The sequence below is a fragment of the Nannospalax galili genome, unplaced genomic scaffold (genome assembly GCF_000622305.1).
Source record: "Nannospalax galili isolate Female #2095 unplaced genomic scaffold, S.galili_v1.0 scaffold158, whole genome shotgun sequence".
NCBI lineage: Eukaryota > Metazoa > Chordata > Mammalia > Rodentia > Spalacidae > Nannospalax > Nannospalax galili.
In genome coordinates this window covers 7,845,002-7,864,061 of record NW_008345290.1, presented here as the reverse complement: position 1 = coordinate 7,864,061, position 19,060 = coordinate 7,845,002, and the positions used below count along the sequence as shown (strand labels likewise).

The window sequence follows — 19,060 nt, the reverse complement described above, 5'->3', positions numbered from 1 at the left end:
AAAAAAAAAAAAAGCTCTAGAAGAAAGAACAAACCCTGCTCCATTATAGAGAAAATTCAATACTCTGAGGGAGGTTGTGTTGCTTTATGAATGTCTTCCGGTAGATACTGAGCATGTGCTGTGAGCCAGGTTATCTGCCAGGTCAAAAGATATAAAGATGAGGAAGGCAGAACTGGTCCCTGTATTCAGAAGCACTCAGTTCAGGCAGCTACACCAAAACACCACAGCTTGGGTGGCTGACACAGCCCACATTCTCTCCATCTGGATACTGGGATGTCTTAGATGGAGGTCCAGCAGATTCGGTTCCTGGTGAGAGCCTACTTCCTTGTTTGCTGATGGCTTCCTTCTTACTGTGACCAGAACAGAGGGAGAGAAGGAATCAACTCTCTCCTGAAGTTCTCATAAGAGTACTAATCCCATTACAAGAGTTCTACCCTCATGGCATACCCCTAAAGGCTTTACCTCCAAATTTCCTCAAGTCATTGAGGATTACATCTCCACCATGAATAGTGGAGCACCACAGATATTCAGTCCATGACAGGGAGCTTTGGTTTTCTTGTTAAAGACAAGTGAAGAGGTATTTACCATGGGAAATAATTGCAAAATATAAGGTTGACTTTGGTGGGACTGGAGGGTCAGAGGAAGCTCACTGGAAAAAGGGTCATTTAAGTTGGTACCTAGGGAGGGAGCCAGAGGGAGGTTGGAGAATAGAGAACTAGTCCAGCACAGGCAGCAGGATGAACCTTGGCCTGGAACAGGGAGAGACCAGTATATTTCAGGACCCTCAAGGATTTCCTCACAGCTGGAGTGTAGGGTCAGGATAGGGAGAGAGGGAGAGGAGGGAAGCAGGCTCTTGCTAGCCTTGGTGAGAAGGGGAAGAAGCAGTTGTAAGCAGGGAAGGGGCAGGATCAAGGTTCATTTTAGAAAGATTCCCCCTGGTCACACTATGCAGACTTGATTGGAGGGAAGCAAGCTGGAGACAGGGAGGCCATTTGAAAGGGACTTTGAATTGTCCAGGTGAGTGGTAACAAGAGTCTGGACCAGGGTAGAGATAACAGAATGTCACATATATGCATATATGCTCACTGCTGGGCCCTACTCTGAGGCCTTTGCCTAGATTGATTATTCAATCCTCAAAACTGCCTTTAGGGTTGAATACTATTATTATTTCCCCTGGAAAGATAAGAACAAGAACATGTCCAGTCTAATAGTTATAAATGGCAGGGTCAGGATTTAAGCCCAGGTAGGTCAGATCTTGACCACCAGTAAGTGATCCAATTCAAGACATATTTAGGGGGCAGAATGCTGATCTTGAGGGCTGACAATGAACCAAGGTGATGTCTGGTTTGTGGTTTAGGCATCCATCTGGGTGGACAGTAGTGACCAGGACTGAAATAGGGAAAATGTGAGGAACAGATTTGTAGCTGAGATACTGAGATATCCATTACCATGCCTGATTAGTGGGGTTCTGGTGAAATTTATATCTATCGGAACTCAAGAGAGAGATGGTTCCAAGGTGGGATACAAATTAGATGGCATCATCACACGTGGAAACTATAGCAGCAGATGAGATTGCTTGAAGGGAGAAGAGGGCCCAGAAAGAGTGAAACAGAGGCCTAAAAACCAGGAAGAAGGGAAGCCCAAAGGAAACTGAGGCAGAGTGGAATAAGCACTGCTTTGCCAGAGAGCAGTGCACACACAGAAGTCAGTGGATGATTGGTTTCCGGGGAGCACTAGTAGCCTGGATACATACTACACTTGATTTGATGATGGCTAGAGACATTTAATTGGTTTAGTGTGTGTGAAGTTCAGAGTACAGTGGACACGGACTGGACTTGGAAGGGATGGGAGCAGGTAAGAGATTATATAAACCCAGGTTTTGATTCCTATGGCCAGAGATGGCTGGCAGTGCAGCTTCATTGGATGACTGGCTCTATGTTTATCCATCACTGCAAATAGAACAGATCAAGGCATGGATGCTGTTGAGAATAGGCCAGTGTATATCCCAAGCATGACATTGCTATTGTACATATACTAAGTGTGTTTTCCTAGTAGTTTTTTGCAGTGGTTTGCCCATTTCTCCCTCCTCTGGGTACACAGTAGATGCACACTTCCCAGCCTCTGGCTGGGATTGTTAGTATGTACATGTGTATGTGTAGACTTCGCAGCTAGACAGAAAGGTTAATGATTGGTTCAGGTAATTGACTGTATTGAGAAGGGTGGGTCCATATAATTAGTCTGACCAGTATATTCCAAGTCAGAAGTGATGTGTGCCTCCCCTGGGCCAGGGTGTTTAGTTGTTGACATGAAGGTCTTTGGGGTCCCCCTTGTTCCTTTAGTGTGGCGATTGACAACTCTAGTGGCTGATTTGTCAGCCTGCATATCTGAATGATAGAACCGCTGGCCTCCCCCAACTCTCAGTGGACAAGCAGTGTGAACAAGGAATAGACCAGTGTTGGTGGAAGCTCTGGGCCTCAGAGGTTAGTTGCTTCCTTGGAAGAACTTGGCCTATCCCAGCCTTACAGTATTCTGCCCTCCATTTGATGATTACAGTTGTTATGTGATGTTGCATACAGATTAGATTGAGAGCTCAGGCTTGGAGACTAAGTAACTATTTGATTCCTGGCTCTGTCACTTACTAGTTGTATGACCTTCAGCAAAGTGATCACCTCTTCTCCTCATAGATAAAACTGATACTACATGAGAGAATGGCTTTAAGTGTTTAAGATGCCAAAGAGCTGTGGAAGATCGTGAGGCTTCTGTCTACAGACAGGGAGGCTGAGTCTCTAACACAGTTGCTGCAATTGGTTGCCCACCTAATTCTGAAACACTTCCCACTTCTCAGCCTGACAGCTGGGGGCCCAGGCCAGACAAGCCTTCACAGAAGCAAGTGTCCTGGGCTTGGTTAAGGCATATTACTAGGCGGGCAGCGGGAATCATGGAGCCTCTGAGATGTAACCCCTTTGTGGCATGGTCCCTCTCCTATGCACACATGAGCTTCAGGGTCCAAGCAAGGCCTGCAGCTGCCCACCCGGCTCTTACCGCCCCATTCTCCACCCTCATTCAGCTTCTCCCAAAAGCATTAGACAGCATGGTTTCTTCTTGCTCTGCCCTTTATAAACATTCAGCTCTAGAAGTCTCATTTACTTTATCTCGGGACAGAATGTAGGTACACTCACTTAAGTTAATGCACCTGCGTTGTTTGTTCCATTGTGTCAATGTGTGTTACTTCATGTATTTTGGGAAAAAGGCTCTGAGGCAGGGATTCTGCTTAACTCATTTATACAGGGCTTAGTAAACTGTTCTGTGGAATTAGAGACACCTAATAAATGCTTTAGACTTTTGAATGATGCTGTAATCATTTTAATGGAGGTTAATGTTGTATGTGTTTAATAGCAACTTTTCCAGCAACATTCTGGCAAATTAGCAGCTTCTAAATTTTTTTTTAATCTGTGCTTAGAAAATAAATTGTGTAAACTATGGTAAAATGCAGTATTTATTGCCAAGCTGATTTAAGCAGAGGCCAAAATGCAATGGTAGGAGCCAGGATTGAATTTTTTGCTACATTTGTTTGTTTTCTGAGAAGGTGGTTGGCATGTCGGGAATTGGGTGGGTAAGGGGGTAATTTGAAGGCGTTATTGTGAATTTAATGCATATTTTAAGGAGTCAGTTAAAAACCCTCTGCATTGGGTTAGCAGATGTGATTTGGCACCAGGCTTCCACACATGTGCCCTTTTCATTAGGAACGTGTGCCTGATGTGGTGCAGATGGTAGTGGGGCTGCATGGTAATATTTTCCACAACCTGTTTTTAGTAATTAGTCTTGAATTTGCTGGTTCAAAATACTGGAGTGTTGGCAACCTTGTCAACGACAGACTTGAGATGTGCTCCCTGTACCAGCAGAGGGCAGTGTAAGCCAGGGCTTTACTCCCAGTCAGCTTCCTAGGAGGCTGCTTTGCTGCAGTGACCTAGAATGTGAGTTGAGATTTGTTTTTAAAGAATCAACTGGAAAATGACAATGTTTTAAAATAGTCTTTAAATGGCAATTTTCAGTCAGAAAATAAGTTGTCCGGAATAGATCTGAGCTGCCGTTTTGCTTTTATGGATTTGTTTTTTCTAAATGTTCACAACCATGTGAACGATATTAATCTTTAGAAGTCATTTCATTCTTTCACTTAAAAGACATAATATTGCACTTGAATGGGATGTTTTTGTTTATCTTGGTGGACAGTAAGGTTTCCATTTTGTCTATGAGGATTTCAGTTACTTTCATGACAAGAGAATAAAGCAAAGAGCATTTCTGAGTTTGTGGTCCAGTCAAGTGTCCAGGAACAGACACTTCAGGGTAGCTCTGAAGGTCCGCCTCTTGTCAGGGTGCACTGTGCTTCAAGCCACAGTGTGCCTTTTTGCCACACCCTGCTAGCCCACCCTGCCCTCTGGGCCTCTGGGTCCCTTCACCTCCAAAAGCAGGCCTTTGCACTCCTCCGTCCACTCTGCAGCAGCCTCCCTGAGTTCTGCTCTCCCCTTTTAGTGTCTTACACCTCTCTGATTCTCCCTGTGTGTGGAGTGAATGTTTATGCCTCTTCCCCCGGATTCACGCGTTGAACCCCTGGAGAAGAAGCCTGTGAGGAGGTGGGAAAGGTTAAAGAGCCCCTTCGGTTTCTGTTCTGCCACTTGCAAGTAGCGGAGGCTGACAAGTGTGGCCTCCTTCTAGGGGAACACTAGGGATCTGTATTGATGGAAAAGGAAGCATGGGTATTGGACAAACAGCATCTGTTTTTATAATTTTTTTCTTGATTAAAAAAATAAAATGTCCATTGCCATAGAACAAACAGATAGAATTGAACCTCTACCTCAAAGTGTAGGGTAGCTGATGCCTTTATTTTACTGTCTCCCAGTCTTCCCATATTTTGAACACTTAAGCTTCTTCCCATCTCTAAGACCTGGTGGCATTTGTCATAGGCTGCAGTGATCTTATTTATGTGTTTTCATGATTATTTTCTATCTTGTGCCATACAGAATATATGTTTCCTTAGTCCCAGGACCCTTGTGGAAATTCCACATTTATGATGTGCTTGTACCGTTTTGTAAGATTTGTGAATGAATGTATGAGAAACAGGAGGTTTAAGTTTTACTGAGCACTGAATTTGTTCTGCCCCTCTGGCTTCTGCAACCTACTCCCTTTTTCTGCTGTCAACAATCCATTCCAAAAGACAACGCTTGCTCACAGGCATTGCCACAGGGGGGCACTATAGCATTTCAAAAGTACACAGGCATCTATCTATTGGGTGGAAAGCCATGAAACATCCCCATTGCATTTGCTCCATTCACCCAGAAGAGGCGCTGTCTGTCAGCAAACACTTTCTCTGAGCTCACCAGCTGGTAGACCCTCTTGAATTTTTGCAACTTGAAATGGTCATATACCAAGAAGAATTGTTAGTAAATTGAAAAGAGGGTAGCTCAGTGGTGACTGATCAAGAAACAAGCTGTTCAGACAATTAAATTTGAACTTATTCACTTGATAATATTTTCTTCATAATACCAAGTTCACAGATTCCAACTAATGATGGGAAATAGGGGCAATAGGTTGGAATGAAGTATTGAAGCAGCAAAATTGAAGGTGCCTTTGAAACTATGTGCTCTTAACGTTCTTTGTGCACTTCTGCTAGAACAAGAAGATGGCAGCAGTCCTTCAAGGGACGTGTGATAAAAGATTAAAGTTATATGAAGTGATGCATTATCATTTGTCTGTGACTAGAAATTTCTAACAGCAGTTCTGTGCTGAAGTTCAAGCAGCCTCCTTTCCTCCTGTTTCTGATCAGGCAGTACCACAGCAAAGCTCAGTGCTACTACGTATTTTAACTAAATGGAAGCAAGCGTGAGGAGCTGTCATTTCTAAAAAGGAGATCTTTTCATTTTCTTTTTTTTTTTTTCTATTTTGGCAGTGGTTGGTATGATTCTTTATCTTTTTTCCCTAAAATGGGACGTTAGAATTTAGATTATTGCTGATAGGTTTTAAAAATAATTTGAAATTAAAGTTGAAAGTTTAAACATTTATTCCTGAGGCTGGAGAGATGGCTCAGCAGTTAAGAGCACTGGCTGCTTTTACTGAGGACCTGGATTCAATTCCCAGAACCCATATGATGGCTAACAACCATCCCTAACTTCAGTTCCAGGGGATCCAATGCCTTCTTCTGACCTCCGCAGACATTGTGCTGTACAAAGCAGGAGCACTTACGTACATACAGGCAATATTCTCATACACATAAAATTAAAATAATAAATAAACTATTTTAAAATATATTAATTCCTATTCATCCAATGCCCTTTATAAATACTACAACACAGTACTGACGTACACCTGAGATCATATAGGAAACCTCCAATATGCCCTCAATGAAAAGAAAAAGGTAAGTATTAAAGAGAGACCCTAAATCTTAACTCCTTTGAGTGGAGTTGAATGGTGCCATATACTCATGTAACTAAGCCATTGTAGAAAAAAAAAAAAAAACCTTTACAGTAGCACACTTGAACTTCATACAGTGTTATTGTTGGGTTGATTTTGTAAAGGTTTGACTTATTGACCTTTAAATTGCATCAGAGGGATGGAACCCATTATAACTCACAATATAACAGAATATTTTCTACTTGGGTCATATACATACTGACTATTGTGATAGAAATATTAATTTTAAAACTTGAAAGTAACAAATTTTAAGTTAAGCAATGTTCCCTTTGATGTCACCACACACACACACACACACACACACACACACAAACTTATATTGAGATCTTCATTCAGGGTTCTTTTTTTTTTTTCAGCTTAGTATTAAGTTGATTTTAAGAGCATACAAGAAAGAAAAATTTATTTTTCTTTTCTCTAAAAGTGGATTTAGGGCCAGTGAGATGGCTCAGTCAGTAAAGGTACTTACAACCAAGCTTAACAACCTGAGTTCCAGCCCCTAGACCCACATGGTGGAAAGAGAGAACCAATTGCTGAAAGTTGCCCTCTGACCCTCGCATGTGTGCCATGGCCCATGCCTGTGAGCACGCACACACATGTGCACAAAAAAATAAACGTAATAAAAATTTGAAGTAGATTTAGCAGAATTACTATCTAAATAAAAATCTAAAGTATTTTAAGAATGCGCACATTTAGAATAAGGGAAATGCCTCATGAATACTTAAATACTCTGAAAAAAAAAGATCTGTAGCTTTTAATAGTTGTGAAAAATACATGACTGTTAGAGGGAAACATTAAATAGTCACGAAAATTGGACTTTTGTGTGAGACATAATGAAAAACTGAAGTTAAATGTTACAGAATAAAGCACTTTATATAAAGTATAATCCCAAAAGTTTGTGGAGATAGGAATAATATAGTTTTTCCTGATAAAATTAGAAAATAGTATTAATTACGGGCTAGAGAGATGACTCAGCAGTCAAGAGCACTGGCTGCTCTTGCAGAGGGCCTGGGTTTGATTCCCAGCACTTACATGGTAGATAACAACTGTCTGTAACTCCAGTTTCAGGGGAATCTGATGCATCCGCAGGCATTGCATGACACGGGTGCACTTACATACATGCAGGCAATACATACATACACATAAAAAAATAAATTTTTTAAAAAGAAAAATGTAATAATTGTAATTAAATTTTAATTAAAAAACTACAAGAAAAATATCCGTGAAATGGAAGAAAATGGGAACAAAAGACAAGTAGGGATGAGGAAGCCTGGTTAAGCCAGATGATCTGGCTCATTCTGGCTTCATCTTATGGTTTGTGTCAGTTGGGCAACTAAGCCTGACTCTTCTGTCCTGTTTCATGGGATAATAATACCCATTACAGAGAAGGCTGTGGGGTTCAGAGATGATTCCAATTCAGAGTGAGTTTTGACTTCATCTAAGCAGAATAGTAAGATGATAAATGCTAAGGATGAATTAACCTTAAAATGATCTTCCTGTAGCATGTAATTGGCCCAAAACTTTTACTAAAATGTAAGTGTAGATTATTCTACTTTGATTTGATAATGTTAAAGACTATTAGAACTAAGACAAAGTGGACAAAATAAATACTTATTGAGAGAAATTAGTATTAAAATTGCATTTTGAGTGGACATCAACATCTTTGTGAGCAGTAAAGTTGGCTGTTTATGATAAATATGATAATAATGACAGTTAACATTCAGTGAGCTTATAAGGTTTGCTAGGTGCTGGATGCTATATAGATATTGTTTAATCTCTACAGTAGAATGGAATACGTTTAATTATTAAACCAATTTTCAGGTTGAGGTAACTGTGGATTAGCGAGTTAAGTAGCTGTCCAATATCTTTATATTTGGGCCAAAGCTATGGGCTTGTTGCCTGTTAGGCTTTAACTCTAGATAGGCCTGAGTACTGTGAAGGATTTGAGGGATGCCTGTGGCTAGATTCTTGGAAACTCAAGTTTAACATGTATTTTTAGATTTGAATGGTTAGTCTCACCTGTGAGTGTCCCGTGACCTTCATGTCTCATTCAGTTTCTCTTTTAATCTTAAGTACAAGCCATCGGGAAGACCTGAGCTGCTCTTGTGCTGCTTTACTTAGAAATCTCCTCAGCTAAGAAGCCAGTTTCACTGCTTGTCAGTTCTATGCTGCGTAGAATGAGATTCTGAACACAGTTCACCCAGGTTTGGCCACTTTATGACAAGGACTGTCTCTCCACTGAGAGCTCCTCAGAAAGGCCTTTGTTGCCCCCATTCCTTATCTTATTGCTTATGTATTCTCTAAGAAGATGGAAGCTTCCTTCCTGTCTCTCCTCTTTTCCTTCCGAGCCCTCTTCAAAGTCACTCCGGCTTCCCTTCCCAGCAGTGCCAGCTTTTTCTAGCACCAATTTTTTGACCTCTATTCATTAGCCAGCCCCAAAGCCACCTTCCATGTTTGTGTTTGTTAAAAAGCACCTCACTTTCAGTACCAGTTTCCCCCATCGTAGCACCAATTTTTTGACCTCTATTCATTAGCCAGCCCCAAAGCCACCTTCTATGTTTGTGTTTGTTAAAAAGCACCTCACTTTTAGTACCAGTTTCCCCCATCATTGACTGAGGCTGCTATAAAAAAGTACCAAAAACTGTCACACACTTAATTTTCAGGAACTCTGAGACCAAGTTTCCGAAATAGTAGTGCTCTGGTTAGGGCCTTCTTCCCAGCCATCACATGGCAGGGACTTTGTTGTACCCTCGTGGGGGGAGCTAAGAGGAGAAATGTGCTTTCTCAGGTCTCTTCTGATAAAGGCAGGAATCACCTCGTGACTGAGGACTTCACCCTCATGTCCTCTCTCAAAGGCCTCATCTCACATACCATCCGCATTCTGAAGAGACACAAACATTTCCCCTATAATAAGGCCTTCTTCTTTTTGTATATAGGCAAAATTTTGAAAAACTGTGGGTAATGTATCAGGAAATAGTGAGAATTGCTTAGATTATTTTAAGTTCCCTTAAATTATTGCTTGGTCTCCAGTTTTATTATTTTTCCCTAACATTGTTCATTGGCATGTGATCCAATAACAGGGAGTATCCACATGGGAGATTGTGGCACGAGTAACATTTTTCTTGTAGAAAACTGGCATGCCTAAAAGTATGCTGAGTATTTGCAGTTCTGACAGTGTGACCAATGTCCTGGCTTAGAAATGTTGATAAAATAAAATTATGTAACAGGAAAGAATTGTCATAAAAATTGAGCCCCTTACTCGTTTAGGAATGAATTTATCCAGAGAGAGACTGTATAAACTCACATAAACAACCATCCCCCTTTGTTTTTTTTAAAGGGGTAGAAAAGAAACATGAGGCAACAGAGAGCAAACAGCGATGAGTGGAGAGGATCAGGAGGACCAGCTCCTATGGCTAGAGCAGGGCCCCTCCCCTGGGGGGTGCTAAGATGCGGTTTGCAAAAAGAAAAGGCAGACAGTCCCCAAGCCAAGTGCCTAGACCTCCTCATACTCCCCATTAGCTCTGGGACTAATTGAAGCTCACTGGTGTAACTAGGGAGAGGAAAGATAGCTGACCAGTAGAGCCTTTCCATCTAATTACCTGCAACTTCACACCTCTGAAGCAAGAAGTGAGCCACCAATAGCATTTATTAATTACTGAATTTCCTCACAGGACATTGGGAGCCAGTAAGGAAGCAAGCTCTTAACAACGGAGCATCTTAGAATCCAAAAGTGATTTAACAATATGCAAGAGAGAGAGCTGTGTGATAAAGGTGAGGTTAAAAAGGGATAAGGAAATTTAAAAAGTAATGAAGCTTTTGGATCCCTTTACCAGGAGCAGTTCCTCCCAGCTGTCATACCCAAGCATCGCTGCCCCCCTTTCACAGCAAATTATAGCTACAGGGAAGGTAGTCCTGAGGGCCTGTTGACCTCTGTTAAGGGGCACATTCTCATACTCTGGCCTGTCAGCACCACGCCAGGTTTCTGAGGACTGTCACTGTAGAGTGTCCAGTCTATGTACAGGGGCTACTGATGTAGCTCAGAAGCTGGCAAGGAGAACCTTTGTGGGGGAAGGGATTTATCTGGTAATTGCCTGAAAGAAATGCAGGCCCTTTGTCAAACCTTTCTTTTTACCCCCTGCATTTCCCAAGAAAGGAGAAAAAAAAAAAAAAAAAAAAAAAAAAGAGAAAGAATACTGGTAGCAGCCATGTTTTCCCCTTTAAAACTGACATCTAAAAGTCAGGACAATAGTCATTGATCAAGGAAGACAAAGGAAAGGAAACACCACAAAGATGAGAAGACAAGAGTTTCCTACTCCACATTTCATACCAACAAACAGCCTCCTTCCTTGTTTGTAGTAAGCTTGAAAAACCACATGGTGAATGACTGTTCACTGAAGCTTTCTGTCCTGTGTAAACAAGTCCACAATAAACTTTTCTCCACTTAGAAACAAGACATGGTTAACTGTGTGCAGACGACTTCATTTCATGTGAACTTTTCCTCAGAAAATAGATTAGTTGATACTGTAAACTAGCAGTGTGTTTCTTAAGTCATATCTTAGTAAGTATCTATCTTCCCTAAAAACCAAAAGCAAACAAAAGTGAAATACCCAAATAGTCAAGAAAGAAAATGAGGGATTGTGTTTGAGGGTTATTTTCATTTAAATGTGACCATATATATTTTGGTTTCTGGAGGGAAATGAAATACAGTTTTATACTTCTAAAGGAACCCTTGATCCAAGTCACCCCTCCAACCTTACTTCCAAACAGTACTATTTATCTAGCTGTTAAGAACCATGGCGCTTAGATTGGCAGCTGTTACATACTTACTTGTCTGTCTGGTTGTTGATGTGTTAGAATATCCATATACCTAGTTGGAAAATAAAATGTAAACCTAGTTAAGCCTGATATTTGGTATCATAAAACTATTTTTTATAACATTCAACTATTTTAAAAAATTGAATTAAATCAAATTGAATGGTGTGAATCATAAAGTGAAGAGGAAACTCACATAATAAGCTAAATAAAGGAATCTGGGCTTACTAAATGGTAGGGAAATTGCCCAAGGTAAATCACTCTTATGCTACTATGGGGATGCTGTTAACTCTTTAAAATTCTACTTCTCAGAAAGTTTGTCATCATCAGAGGTCTTGCTTCAGATGTGTTAAGTCTTTACACTTATTAATTCTTTTATTTACTGTTTGTAGTTGAAGGAAATTGATTTCTTGTAATGGGAAAATCGTCACTCCTATTATGACATAAAATTTTAATTTGCTGTCTCCTCTGCTGACCCAAACTAATTACAACAAAAACATGTTAACAAAGTGGGTAAAGTTCTTTCATGCATCGGTTTTACTACTCATGCCCCCAAAAGTCTTAAATGAAGGTGCAGCTCTGTTGTTACCCTGGGAAGTGGGGCTGCATGCGCGTGTTCCACTATAACAGGCTGCAAAGTATAGATATTCATGGTGCACCTTGAATGCCTCAGATCGTCAGCTTCTAAGGAACAAAGGAATAGGAAAGGATTTATCAGTAATGGTCAAAACATACAACAGCTGAAAACATGGGCACAGCTTCCTCTTTAATTTGGGCAGATTGGAACACACCTCCCTAAATCAAACGGAAATAGTAAAATTTAAAAACTTTTTATGAGTACCCAGCTCCACTGCACCTGGCTGCCCTAATTGCCTTCAACCAAGTCATTACTGGGGAAGCAAGATGTTTAGCCACCAACAGCCCTTATTAATGTATAATAGGAATTTACTTGTAAAACAGAATTACTAGGATGGCATGATGTCATAAAGACAGAGTGCTGACATTTCAGATGGTTTTATATGGGGATGTTGAATTATAATTTAGGAGTGGAATATTCTTTTGGTAATCAATCACAGTTTGGTATAACCACAGTGTAGGTAAGGTGAATGGGTATATAAAATGTATTATTATAATGCTTCCCTATTAAATGTTGTGTTTGTGCAAATGTATGTAATTTTCATGAATTATCTATGGAAAAGAAAAAAACTCTCTAGTAGTTGCAGATGTGTAAAAAAATGACCACAACAGGTGTAAATAAATGAAGTGTCTCAGCAAGGATACTTCCCTGGTTTCTATAAAAGCACTGAAGCCTGAAAATTATACAAATGCCTCCAAATTTTCTTCTTGGTATCAATGACTCAAGAAATGGAATCCATTTATTTTACTGGACTTTAGACTTAGACTCTGTCAATATGGTTGCGTGATTAATAGGTATAGACTTTTACCTGCCTCATAAATATAATGGGCCTTGATTATTGGGTTCAGTTTGCAGAGCAATAGTTAACATGATGTCAACACTTCCATTGTAAACCCTCTTTTTGGAGGGGTTTATAACTTGGTCATAAAAAGTCACTTGGGATGACACTTTGAATATGAACCTTAATCTGGGGGAACAAAGATATTTTAAGGAATAGATTTAAGTGTTCCATTTACTTATTTCTAGGTTTATGAGGATCTAAGCTGCATATAAAAATTCAAGTTTTATATTCTTTAAATACAAAAATTTTAAATAAGAGGGTTTCTCCAAGAGGGTGGTACACACCTTTAATCCCAGCACTTAGGAGACAGAGGCAGGCAGATTTCTGTTCGAGGCCAGCCTGGTCTACATAGTGATATAAAAATAATAGGTTTTCTTATCACTCATTTTATTTTTCTAAGGAGATAGTCATATCATTCATTTTAAACTGAAAGGAAACTTTTAAAACATGATTATCATACATATCAGGAAACATTTAATAAACCATTCAGTATTAAATTCTTTGAGATGTTGTGACAGTTAGCCACATAAAATCATATGTTTTAGGTCCTAATTAATAATTCTAAGACAAGCAGGGCACAGTGGCACATACCTGTGGTCTCAGCTACTCTGAAGTCTGAGGCTAGATGCCCTCTTGAGCCCAGAAAATTAAGGGTAGCCTGGGCAAACATCTCTTAAACTATACCACAACCACCACTATACTACTACTACTACTACTACTACTACTAATAATAATAATAATAATAATAGTTTAAATTAAATGAGCACTAAGGCTTAATAAGCTTAATATGCGAGCCTTGGAAAGTACAACGTGAGGCCTCTTCAATAAAGTATCAATTGTCTCAGGGTCTCACATAGCAGAGGTTGGCCTCAAACCAGCTGTGTAGCCAATGATGACCTATACTCCTAATCTTTCTGCCTTCACCTGTCCAGTGTGTGTGCCACCGTACTCAGCTCTATGTCTTGTTTTCAAGTGAGAGAAAGTTGACAAAGACCTGCTCCAAGGCCAACTCTTGTCTGTTTCTGAGACAACAAAATTGCATGAGGATGCTACCCAACATAGACGTGTTATCCTCAGATGTTTGAGATTTCCTTTGTGTCTTTTGATCATGAAAGGACTGAAGGATGCCTCACCGTTTTTAACTGGTAGTGCTTCTCCAAGTTTATGGATACAAATACAAGGAAGCCAGGATTAGCTTAGAATTTGAAGGACATGGATGAGAAGCTGTGGTCTGAACCCAGGCTTTTAAAGTGAGTATCCAGCTGCCACAATTTACAGAGCTTACTGGGTAGCTGAAGAGTTTTACTTTAAAAAGTGTTCACCCTTCCTGTACATTGTAATGGTTCCAAAGCCACTAGGTAGCTGAAAAGAGGTGGGGTTTTTTGTATATTTCTTTTTGCCTTTTGAAGGAATGGAGACACTGGGTTATGTCATAAAATGTCATATAAAATCAGTAAAGATGGTGTTTTTTGACTTTTGGTAGTTTGTTTGTTTGGTTTTATTTTGTGTTTGAGACAGGGTCTCACTGTGTAGTCCAAGCTGCTCTCACACCCAGTTCTCCTGCTTCAGCCTCCCAAGTACTAGTATTACAGGCACTCATCTCTGTGCCCAGCAAGACTGTTAAATCCACCTCGAACCTGACAAGTTTGAGGTTTTCTCCTCTATTCCTCACCCTTCCTCATTCCTTCCCTCCTACCCAGATTCTGTCTCCCCCTCTCTCCAACCCTCCCTCCCCTCCTCCTTCGCTCCTACCCAGATTCTGTCTCTTTCCTTTTCGTTTTGGGAAAATAGGATACTCCCTTTAATCTAGTAGCAGGAACAAACTATTAAAAGGAAAAACATTCTTAGACTCCTCAGATGGCAGTCTTGCATATGGCAGCTCCAAGACTGGCATGTATCTCAGACCGTTCATAATGCCTGACATTTATCATACAATCATTTTCTCTCCTCATTCAAGGCAAAAATTGGTTTCCTTATACTGATAGTCTTGATATCAGGAAGTGTAGAATGTAGAAACAGTACCCATAATCCTCAGGCTGACAGTCTTTATCAGCAGGGCCTTCAGTAAACTGGCTAGTCTGGACCCAGTTTGTCTTTGAATAATTGTTCACTTAAAGAATTCAGCATTGTTTCAGCCTGAAGGTTAAGGCAGCAACATAACTGATACAGTGACACATGGGTTTATGGCACTGAATTTTGGGAAATCATAAATAACCCATTATACTGCCATTTATAAATGTATTTTAGTATTTAAAGCAAACCTCTGAAATTATGTTTTTCTGTGGAAACTAAACCTGAAGAATTTTTCATGTATTTTGGGGTCCCCTAGCTTGCGAGCTCTGCAGCTGTCATGGGAACCCAGGTTTATCCTACTCTAAAATTTATTATCTCCTATTTTGCATCAATAACTCAGAGATCAGGTACTCATTAGTAAAATACAGAATTTGTTAAGCACCTAATACATGGCGGGCCTTGTGCAGATGGCATTAAAGGGCTTATGAGTAGGACAGAGTGTAACAAGAAACTGGAAGGTTTTGTCTAGGCATGAGGACAGATCCAAGTGACACAGAATAGAGCCAAAGGGAAGAGGCACCTGACTCCCACTCAGGGGATCAAGCAGGAGTGGCCTCAGACAGGAGTGAGGTAAGAAGGGAAAGCATTCAAATTTGTTTTGATTTATTTTTAATTTTATATACATATTTTGCCTATCTGTGTGTAAGTGCACCTGTGCATGCAATGGCTGCAGAGGCCAAAAGAGGGCATCAGATCCCTTGGAACTGGAGTTATGAACAGTTGTTAGCCACTAGTGGGTGCTAGGAACTGAACCACTGCCCTCTGCAAGAGCACTAGCTGCTCCAGCCAGGAAAGCATTTTAATCTGGGTCTGGCAGTGCAAAGTAAGGAAAAAAATCTGGAGCATTCAGCAGGGCCAAGACTGCTGCAGCCTTAAGATTACAGTTGGAGAAGTTTTGTTTTCTTAGGTCTGTAAGAGACCTGGGAGAATTTTGAACTGGAATGGTGTAATCAGATTAGTATTTGTGGAGCTGACCTTGGCTGCCTTGTAGAACATGGCCCTGAAGGCAGAAGCCTAGACATCTGCTAAGGCTACAGTCAGAAATGGACTGCAACAACGCTCAGCAGGTAGAGTGATAGTCCGTGCTGATTTAGCTGATATTAGAATAAGGTCCCCAGGAGGATCCAAGGGTAATTGATATAAGCCTGTCACCCTAGAGAGGATCAGAGGAGGGGCAAGGTACAGGGGAGTCTTGAAACAGTCTGGGAACTCTCAGTTCTTCAAGTTTGATAGGCAGGTAGAACCAGAGGAAGAGAATTAAGAGTATCACTAAAACTACAACAAAGAACAGAACACACAGGAAAATGTCCTAGACAAGGACCCTCCATGGTGGGACAGAGGAGAAATGGCCAAAAGTGGCAGAAAATGGGAAGGCCAGGGAGGAGAGTCCTGTGAATAGCACAGTTCTTAACTGTCATGTGTAGCAGGAGAGCCACAGGGACAGGAGTTCACTGGTGAATGACGGCTTCAGCCATGCACACGCATGCGCGCACGCTGTCTTGAAGGAAGCGATCCTTTGGCACGGTCTGTCTGATAATCTACTTAATCTTAGGTTTTGTCAGAGGAGCCCTGTCTGAGAAATGCGTTAGCAGGCCTTCAGAGTTTAAACCCTCCGTATACTTTCTTATAATCATCAAACTTTATTCTAACATAGCCTAGAGACTTTTAAATAATAAACGTCTGTCTCAAAATGTGGTGTTTTTAGTTTGGGAGACTTTTGGAGATCAATTTGTCTGGACCCTTAATATCACTTCCGTCATTGATTTACTCAGTGAGAGTGCATTACTCGATTATCAGCCAGGTGTGTACATTACTCTATTGGGCTTCTAAAAAAAAAAACAAAAGAGTGCAACTGTGTTATTGTAAGAAAGAATATCATGCAAGAATATCATGCGAGTTAATAGAGATACAGAAATTTCAGTCTGTGTTAATTTTTTTTTCTTATCTGGGAATATGAGAACACAAAGATTTTGAGTCTCAGGCTCTTTGGCCTTTACAATTTACTGTTTTCTCACATGTCAGTATTGCCTAGGGTCTTGCCCCACATCCTCTCTTGGGAGATAGGCACTCCTGGCCATGGCTAAGGGGTATAGCAGAGACCACTACAAGTGTCCCAGGTTCACTAGCTTATCCAACTGCATGGACAATACTATGTCCCCAAAATGCTGCCTCAGCAGTGTGAATGAGTTGGTTAATTGATGGACTAGTTATTTACATCATTGATGCTAGTCCTGACCAAAGCTTGAAGAAAGCTTCTGGTCCCCAGAAAAATCTCTGTCCTGCCCCCCATCCTCTGAGGAATCCTGCCCCTCCCAGGGCTTCTTCAGAGCTGGAGTTCAGCCCTCCAGGTTGTTAGCTGTCTTACACCTAATGCCAATCTGCATGCTTCCACCCTCCACGTGTGATCATCATGAGGGGCTCCATGTGAGCCTTACCTGTCCTTAAACCTTCTCTCCATTGGTTCACACCCCGGCCAGCCATTTTCCTTTTGCTCTGAGATCAAAGGATGAAGAACACCTCCAGCTCTGCCAGTTGCTTCTCCCAAGAGATCCCCTCCCTCTCTTCTCTCTCTCTCTCTCTTCTCTCTCTTCTTCTCTTTCTTCCCTTCTTTCCTCTGTCCCTTTTTTTATTTTTATTTTTTTGGTATTTTCATACTCTGATCTTATCCCCTGATTAGGCTGTCTTGCTCCTCTCTCCCTTTCCCTCCAGCCCCACAGAATTTTCTTCACTTTCCCCCCAAAGTCACCAACTCTTTCATTTCTTCCGAGGATCCCTGATGTCTTCCCCTCCTTAGAGGGTCGCTTCTCTGACCCATGGTACCAGCTGAACTCTCTGCCCCTTCTCTCATCTCCCAGCTCCCTGTCCTTTAGCAAGTGCTGCAGTTGATGATGGAGGGGCATCATGATGAAATTATAAGGAGCAATGGATTGAAAATGGGGCCTTATGAATAGTGAGGATGAATAGATGCATCTTAATTAAAAATTATAGAAAGAAGCCAAGTTCTTGGGCTCCCATTCAATCCAACAGTGAGTATGTATTGATTTGTTTATAGTGATTGTCTTTGCTATTGTTTTAGTATTTGTAAGAAGCCCATAGAGAAACTTCTCAAGTCACTTTATCTTCAAAAGTCTTGTTGCTTCCAGGAGTTGTCATAAGAAATTCTTTTAAGTGACAGTGTTAGTATTTTATTAATATTTTCCCTGTGGTTTAGTTTTCTGGTATCATCTAAAATTCCATTTTGTTTGATACCAGTGTCTGAGAAATACGAATAAAGATATATTTTGAGAAATGGCTGTGTGATAAAAGCAGGAGCAGAAGGCAGCTCTGTCCCCGGGGTGTGTGTGGGGGCGGTGCTGGATAGGATTTGGTATCTGAGTCCAGACAAGTCTTTCAAACTACTGGGCCTTGGATTTCTTTTCTCTACAGGAGATGGAATGTCAGGTGTTGCACATGCCTGTGACCACAGTGCTCTGGAGGCAGTCAGGAAAATCAAAATTTGAGGCCAGTGTGGGCTATATAATAAGGCCCTGGGACACACAGTGTCTTGGGTCCCTACCAGTTCTAAAAGTTAGCTATTCTAATTCTAGAATTCAAGCAAGTCTATGGATGGCTGTTGGCTCTGACAATTTGTTCACTCGTTTAGATGTCTATATTCAAAATCAGGGAGTGGGCAGGACTTTCTACTAACACTCAGTTTTCCCCCTATCCTGCCCAACGTTTTCCACTTTCCAGACTTTTTTGTCATTGCCTGGAAATGCAGAGTATGGTGTCTAAATTTGCTGTTCTCAAGGTTTGGATTTTTTCCTCTTAAATGTATTCTCTCCTTTGCCCCCAAATTACAGCTCTGGTATGGCATCAAGGAAGAAGTGGTAGAGGTTTTGCACCATGTATTCTGCATCAGTTGGTGGTCCTCCTCTCTATTAGCCTGACAATTGAGAGTTTGTTATCTGAAAACAATCTGAGTTAGCAGCCTGAGATGCAAAATCCTCTTTTAAGTAGGACTGCAGCTTGCCTACCACAAGAGGGCAGCACAGTGACTGTGGAAAGGAGATGGCTTCTGCCAGGGTAATGGTGTTAGTGACTGCTTTCCAGCTTGCAATCACTGTCACCCTTGCATGTGTGATGGTCTCAGCAAGGTAAAGCAGATGTGGATATGCCCATTTTATAGATAGATAAACTAACACTAGAAAGGTTTGACGGTGACTTATATATGGTTGCACAGCCAGTAAATAGTG

General features: G+C 41.0%; 1 protein-coding gene across 1 annotated transcript in view; it reads left to right on the top strand.

Moving 5' to 3' along the window:
- The window catches only part of Jazf1 (JAZF zinc finger 1), a 353,771-nt gene that overhangs the window by 89,611 nt on the left and 245,100 nt on the right, over positions 1–19,060 (top strand). The gene's annotated exons all lie outside the window — the stretch shown is intronic.